General features: G+C 43.6%; 1 non-coding gene across 1 annotated transcript; it reads right to left on the bottom strand.

The window, feature by feature from the left end:
• Window positions 1-3,463: 3,463 nt before the first annotated feature.
• On the bottom strand, window positions 3,464-3,554 carry trnap-agg (transfer RNA proline (anticodon AGG)). The gene is given in 2 exon segments: window positions 3,464-3,499; window positions 3,519-3,554. It is a non-coding gene; the product is annotated as a tRNA-Pro (tRNA).
• Between the last annotated feature and the right edge of the window lie 3,739 nt (window positions 3,555-7,293).

Genomic DNA, 7,293 nt, shown 5'->3' with positions numbered 1-7,293 from the left:
TTTATTGAGCCGGACCTTGAAAAGTTAAGGAGACTTTTAACCAGTCGGTGCCTGTCTGAGAACTGGTAAGTAATTAAGGCTGATATTGAAACGGTTGATATTGAATTAGTTGAGGCAAACCGATTCTTTATGAGGTGTTGGTATTTTGTTTTCAGAGACACTGTCATACTTTCTTAAAATATGATTTGTGCTTGTTTTTGTTTTGTTCAATATTTTGGGGAATCTATTTGGAGCGGGTGCAGTTGGTTAATATCTGTGCCTCTTGCTTGGCAGCTCCCCGGGAAGCAGCAGCTCCATTCCTATCGAGATCTGTGGACACAAACATGATATCCAAACTATTGCGCACTGCTGCCATCCCCTGGTTGAACGCGAGTTGTACAACACGGTAACTCTGTATTCGTAACACATTTCAATTGGAGCAAAAGAACATTAACATGGTTAAATATTATCATTGTAGTAATCATCTTGAAATCCCCAGATATCTGATTTCTGACTGAGCTACCCAGCTTTAGCCGATCTATCGGAATATGAAAGATTCCCATTGCAGCCATATTGGTTACAAGAATATCGAATCCCTGATTTAATACATTCACCCGCTTCATTGTTTGTGTATTCGTTCTATAAATACAGAGGGGGCAACATTGCCCAGGGACAGGTGGTGGTATAGTGGTGACTGTCCCAGCATTTGACCCAGATTCAGTTCCTGCCCATCACAGTGGTGAATTATTTAATTAGATACCGCAGGTCAGGGCAGAAAAGGAGTGGACACTCCTCAAATAAAATTCACCAATTGTTTTCATCACCCATGGGTTCCTTATGTAATAACCAGCATCAATATGTTTTGAGTGGAAACTTAGTTTAAATAAACGACAATCTTCAACATTAATAACTAAGTTCTCAGTCTGAAACAATAGTAAGTAGGTGGGTTAAACGGGACAAAAATACGAGCCACGCAAAGTTCCGTTTACAAAATGAGCTTAAAACACTCCTAGTGGCTGAATAACTTAATCACTAAGTAAGTTACATAATTGTTACCAGTAAAAAGTTATTAATGAAACAGGATGAAAAGGGCAGCATCCAGGGCACAAGGACAAGGTAATGTCTCAGACCAGAGTAAGAGTCCAATGTGATGACACACAGAACATCAGAAACATATTGCATAAATACATTTATTGTGGACTGGTGCAATCTCCTGGCTGAACGGGAGCCGTGTGACACGGACACTTTCATTCAGGAGCGTTTTAAATTGGAGTGAAATGCACACAAACAACACGAATTTCTTTCTGCTCACTGTGCCAGTTAGAGTGATCTGTATTAAACAGCAGGAGCGGGATCCACAGTCTTCACCTTGTTTTAAAATAATTTAGAGTACCCAATTAATTTTTCCCAATTAAGGGGCAATTTAGCGTGGCCAATCCACCTAGCATGCACATCTTTGGATTCTGGGGGCGAAACCCACGCAAACACGGGAGAATGTGCAAACTTCACACGGACAGTGACCCAGAGCCGGGATCGAATCTGGGACCTCGGCGCCGTGAGGCAGTCGTGCTGACCACTGTGCCGCCATGCTGCCCTCGCAGTTTCGTTGTTGAAATGAAATCAAAATAAACAATTTTTGTCCCTTGCTTTTCGTCCTGGGACCATGGGTAACTTGGGTTATTTTTGGTTTGTTGGCCTCCACTGCGAAGAGAATAAAATACATACGGGACCAGTCTTTGCCGTTGCTGAGTGCTGAGTAAGCACTGTGCAATGGTCACTCCGAACGATTCTGTCATGAAGCTGCTTTTCAAGTATTCTCTTTCTCAATCTGCTGAAGGCTGAGCTGACACATTGGAGGTGAGGGCGAATCCTATCTGATGGATCTGCCTTTTTCCAGTGGTGGCTTCCGGTCATGGAAAACGGTCCACATTTTCCACGACCTCGCCATTTTATTCTGTGTGCCATTTCTATGTGAGTGTTGACAACATAATTCAGCTCTTGGTATTCAGCATGATTCAGGGACAGCACGGTAGAATAGTGGTTAGCACTATGGCTTCACAGCGCCGGGTCTCAGGTTCGATTCCCACTTGGATCACTGCCTGTGTTCTCCCTGTGTCTGCGTGGGTTTCCTCCGGGTCTCCGGTTTCCTACCACACTCCAAAGATGTGCAGTATAGGTGGATTGGCCATGCTAAATTACCCTTAGGTTAGATGGGGTTGCTGGGATACGTGGAAAGGGTGGACGCGTGGGCTTCAGTGGGGTGCTATTTGAAGAGCCGGTGTAGATTCCATGGTACGAATGGCCACCTCTGCACTGTAAATTCTATGATTCTATATTCCCTTAGAAAATGCATAATGAATGAAAATCGCTTATTGTCACAAGTAGGCTTCAAATGAAGTTACTGTGAAAAGCCCATAGTCGCCACATTCCGGCGCCTGTTCGTGGAGGCTGGTACGGGAATTGAACCGTGCTGCTGGCCTGCTTTTGTCTGCTTTAAAAGCCAGCGATTTACCCCAGGGTGCTAAACCAACCCCTGTCTGGTTTTTAGTCTAAACCATTCATCTCACACGTCTCCAGACTGAAAATCATCTTTCGTCGTTTGAAGTTCTAGACTGTCCACGTATCAGTTCAGAAAATGTCCAAGTTTGTACCATCATCAAACTTTGAAACTGTTCCCTCTACACCATGTTCTAGCACATTGTTATATACCAGGGAAAGCAAATATTCCAGTAGGAACCCATGTCGAACACTACAAACCTTCTTCCAGTCCGAAAAGTCTATAATGGCCATTATATTCTGTTTCTGATTATTCAACCACATTTATATCCATATTGCTACTGTCCCTTTTATTCCAGGAGCTACACATTTCGCTAATTCTGTGCAGTTTTGGTTTCCTTATTTAGGTAAATACGGTTCAGAGGAAGTTTCCTCGATTGGTCCAGGAATGAGCGGGTTTTCTAATGAGGAAGGTTTCGACAGACTGCACTTGTTTCCAATGGAGATGTGAAGAGTGACAGTTGATTTGATTGAAGTACATCAGATCTTGAATGGTCTTGGCAAGGTGGACGTGGAAAGGATGTCTCTGCTTGAGGGTGAGACCAGAACTACTGGGCAGTTAAAAACAAGGATGGAGATGTGGAAATTTCTCACTCCCAGAGAGTTGTGCGACTTTGGAACTCTGCCTCAGAAGGCGGCGGAAGCGGGACATTGATTATTTTAAAGGCAGAGATTCAGCAAATAAATCAAAGGTTTATCGGGGTTACATACAAACATTGCATTCAGCAAACTACCTGGATGCACAAGCGTTCGTTTGTTTTACTTGATATCTGAGGATAAATTCAGAGTCCTGCACCATGGTGAAACGGTCTTTAAATGCCGCGTTAGTTTCTTCACATGTTCTGTACTGACACATTCTCTGGAGCTCAAACCTGCTCCCGAATTCAGTCAATGACACCACATGGATCGTACTGATTAAACATGAACAGGGCTCGTCCGGGATTTGAACCCGGGACCTCTCGCATTTTACCGTTAACAGAAGTCCCTAAGCGAGAATCATACCCCTAGACCAACGAGCCAACCGACAAGCAGCCGTCACTCAAACCATTGCTTCTCGAAGCCTATTGTATCAGCTCAATGCGCTTTTTAATTCCTTTTCAATTTGGTTTCGTTGTTGAAATAAAATCAAAAGAAACATTTTTTGTCCCTTGCTTTTCGTACTGGGATCATTGAGTAAATTGGAGTATTTTTGGTTTGTTGGCCTCCACTGAAATCAGAATAAAACACATACGGGACCAGTCTTTGCCGTTGCTGAGTAAGCACTGTGCAATCGTCACTCCGAACGATTCTGTCATGAAGCTGCTCTTCAAGTATTCTCTTTCTCAATCTGCTGAAGGCTGAGCTGACACATTGGAGGTGAGGGCGAATCCTATCTGATGGATCTGCCTTTTTCCAGTGGTGGCTTCCGGTCATGGAAAACGGTCCACATTTTCCACGATCCCGCCATTTTATTCTGTGTACCATTTCTATGTGAGTGTTGACAACATAACTCAGCTCTTGATATTCACCATGATTCAGTCAGTGGTGGTCTGTGGAAAGTAGGAGTCAGTCTGTGGAGCTCTGTCTCCCATAGTATTGACGTTCAGAGTGACCGTTACACAGTCATTGTGGCGACAAGGTCCCATTTGCACATTGAGGATTCGCACCATTCGGTTATTTGACACTACCACCCTGCTAAGTGCGATCAATTTTGAAATACAATTGCTGCACATTTCAGTCCCTGACACTATATGGCAGAGTCAGATTCATTCCATATTTGTAATATTCTAATCATTCTTCGGATTGTTACATATCTTCTGCAACAATCTGTCTTTGGGATTCAGTTAAGTCGCTTTGCGAGAGTCTCTGGGACTGTATGAGAGTCTGTCATTCAGTATCTTTCATACTCTGAAAATCTGTGTGAAGGTTGAACTAAATCTGTAATGATCAATCTCTAATATCGTTATTGAGTGGACAAAATCATTATGTTGTTTGCTAGTTTCCGTTAAAACGTCTGCATATCAGAATCATGACAAAACTTTCAGTGGCAGTGGGCATGCGCGTGTGTTGGGGGAGATGCATATAGACATTTGGGTGGTGAATGAATCTTTATCTGTCAGTCCCTGCTGTGCCCAGTAACAAGTCTTACAACACCAGGTTAAAGTCCAACAGGTGTGTTTCAAACGCTAGCTTTCGGAGCACTGCTCGTTCCTCAGGTGAATGAAGAGGTATGTTCCGGAAACATATATATATAGGCAAAGTCAAAAATGCAAGACAATGCTTTGAATACCAGCATTTGCAGGTAATTAAGTCTTTACAGGTCCAGAGAAGAAATGAAAATCGCTTATTGTCACAAGTCGGTTTCAAATTAAGTTACCGTGAAAAGCCACATTCCGTCGCCTGTTAGGGGAGGCTGGTGCGAGAATTGAACCGTGCTTCTGATCTGACTTGGTCGGCTTTTAAAGCCAGCGATTTAGCCCTGTGCTAAATCAGATAGGGGTAACCCCACGTTAAAGGGGTGTGAATTGGCTCACACCAGGACAGTTGGTAGGATTTCGCAAGCCCAGGCCAGATGGTGGGGGATAAATGAAATGCGACATGAATCCAAGGTCCCGGTTGAGGCCGTACTCATGTATGCGGAACATGGCTAGAAGTTTCTGTTCGGCGATTTTCCTTGTCGCGCGTCCTGAAGGACGCCTTGCAGAACGCTTACCCGCAGATCAGAGGCTCAATGCCCTTGACTGCTGAAGTGTTCTCCTATGTGTTCTCTGGTGTGTCATGTAAATATTCGATTCATTCTCTATCTGCAGACTCTGTTGCTTTGTGTGGCACAGGTCTCCCCAGACCAACGAGCCAGCCGCTGATTTGATCTCACTTGAAGCAACTTTTAATTGCGTCCAAAGCCCATCAGTTTCCCCACACAATTATAAATCAGAAATATGAATGGACAATGTGACATTTATCTCTCTGTCCTGGAGCTGATCAGAAGCAGTGATGTCAGTTTGCACCACTCGCCAAGTCGGTCTGTGGATGCGCCTCGCCAATCACGTGGGTAATGTAACTCTGCCAGTCAGTGGGTTCAGTTGGCATTTTAGGAGAAATTCGAAATCATCATGACTTCATCAGTGGCCTCATGGTTAAGGTGTGAGTGATATTAATCATGATGTGATCAAATGAGTGTCTGTTTCAGTCTTTCCGCAGGGAGTTTTCATACTGAGGAGAAACATGTTGGACATGGTCTGGGAATGTTTCACTCCGGTCCATTCCCAAAGTGCTCTCCTACCTCCAAATCCAACACCTGGCCTGGTTCATTACCCAAAACCAAATCGAACGTGGCCTCGCCTCTTGTTGGCCTGTCAACATATTGTTTCAGGAAACCCTCCTGCACACACTGTACAAAAAACGACCCATCTATTGTACTCGAACTATATCTTAACATGGTTAAATATTATCATTGTAGTAATCATCTTGAAATCCCCAGGTATCTGATTTCTGACTGAGCTACCCAGCTCTACCCGGTCTATCGGAATATGAAAGATTCCCATTGCAGCCATATTGGTTACAAGAATATCGAATCCCTGATTTAATACATTCACCCGCTTCATTGTTTGTGTATTCGTTCTATAAATACAGAGGGGGCAACGTTGCCCAGGGACAGGTGGTGGTATAGTGGTGACTGTCCCAGCATTTGACCCAGATTCAGTTCCTGCCCATCACAGTGGTGAATTATTTAATTAGATACCGCAGGTCAGGGCAGAAAAGGAGTGGACACTCCTCAAATAAAATTCACCAATTGTTTTCATCACCCATGGGTTCCTTAGTAATAACCAGCATCAATATGTTTTGAGTGGAAACTTAGTTTAAATAAACGACAATCTTCAACATTAATAACTACGTTCTCAGTCTGCAACAATAGTAAATAGGTGGGTTAAACGGGACAAAAATACGAGCCACGCAAATTTCCGTTTACAAAATGAGCTTAAAACAATCCTAGTGCCTGAATAACTTAATCACTAAGTAAGTTACATAATTGTTACCAGTAAAAAGTTATTACTGAAACAGGATGAAAAGTGCAGCATCAGGGCACAAGGACAAGGTAATGTCTCAGACCAGTGTTAGAGTCCAATGTAATGACACACAGAACATCAGAAACATATTGCATAAATACATTTATTGTGGACTGGTGCCATCTCCTGGCTGATCGGGAGCCGTGTGACACAGACACTTTCATTCAGGAGCGTTTTAAATTGGAGTGAAATGCACACAAACAACACGAATTTATTTCTGCTCACTGTGCCAGTTACAGTGATCTGTATTAAACAGCAGGAGCGGGATCCGCAGTCTTCGCCTTGTTTTAAAATAATTTAGAGTACCCAATTATTTTTTCCCAATTAAGGGGCAATTTAGCGTGGCCAATCCACCTAGCTTGCACATCTTTGGATTCTGGGGGCGAAACCCACGCAAACACGGGAGAATGTGCAAACTTCACACGGACAGTGACCCAGAGCCGGGATCGAATCTGGTACCTCGGCGCCGTGAGGCAGTCGAGCTGACCACTGTGCCGCTACTCTGCCCTCGCAGTTTCGTTGTTGAAATGAAATCAAAATTAACAATTTTTGTCCCTTGCTTTTCGTACTGGGACCATGGGTAACTTGGGTTATTTTTGGTTTGTTGGCCTCCACTGCGAAGAGAATAAAACACATACGGGACCAGTCTTTGCCGTTGCTGAGTAAACACTGTGCAATAGTCACTCCGAACGATTCTGTCATGAAGCTACTC

The sequence above is a fragment of the Scyliorhinus torazame genome, chromosome 24 (genome assembly GCF_047496885.1).
Source record: "Scyliorhinus torazame isolate Kashiwa2021f chromosome 24, sScyTor2.1, whole genome shotgun sequence".
Lineage (NCBI taxonomy): Eukaryota > Metazoa > Chordata > Chondrichthyes > Carcharhiniformes > Scyliorhinidae > Scyliorhinus > Scyliorhinus torazame.
The sequence above is the reverse complement of the archived record's forward strand: the minus strand, read 5'-3'. Positions and strand labels throughout refer to the sequence as shown.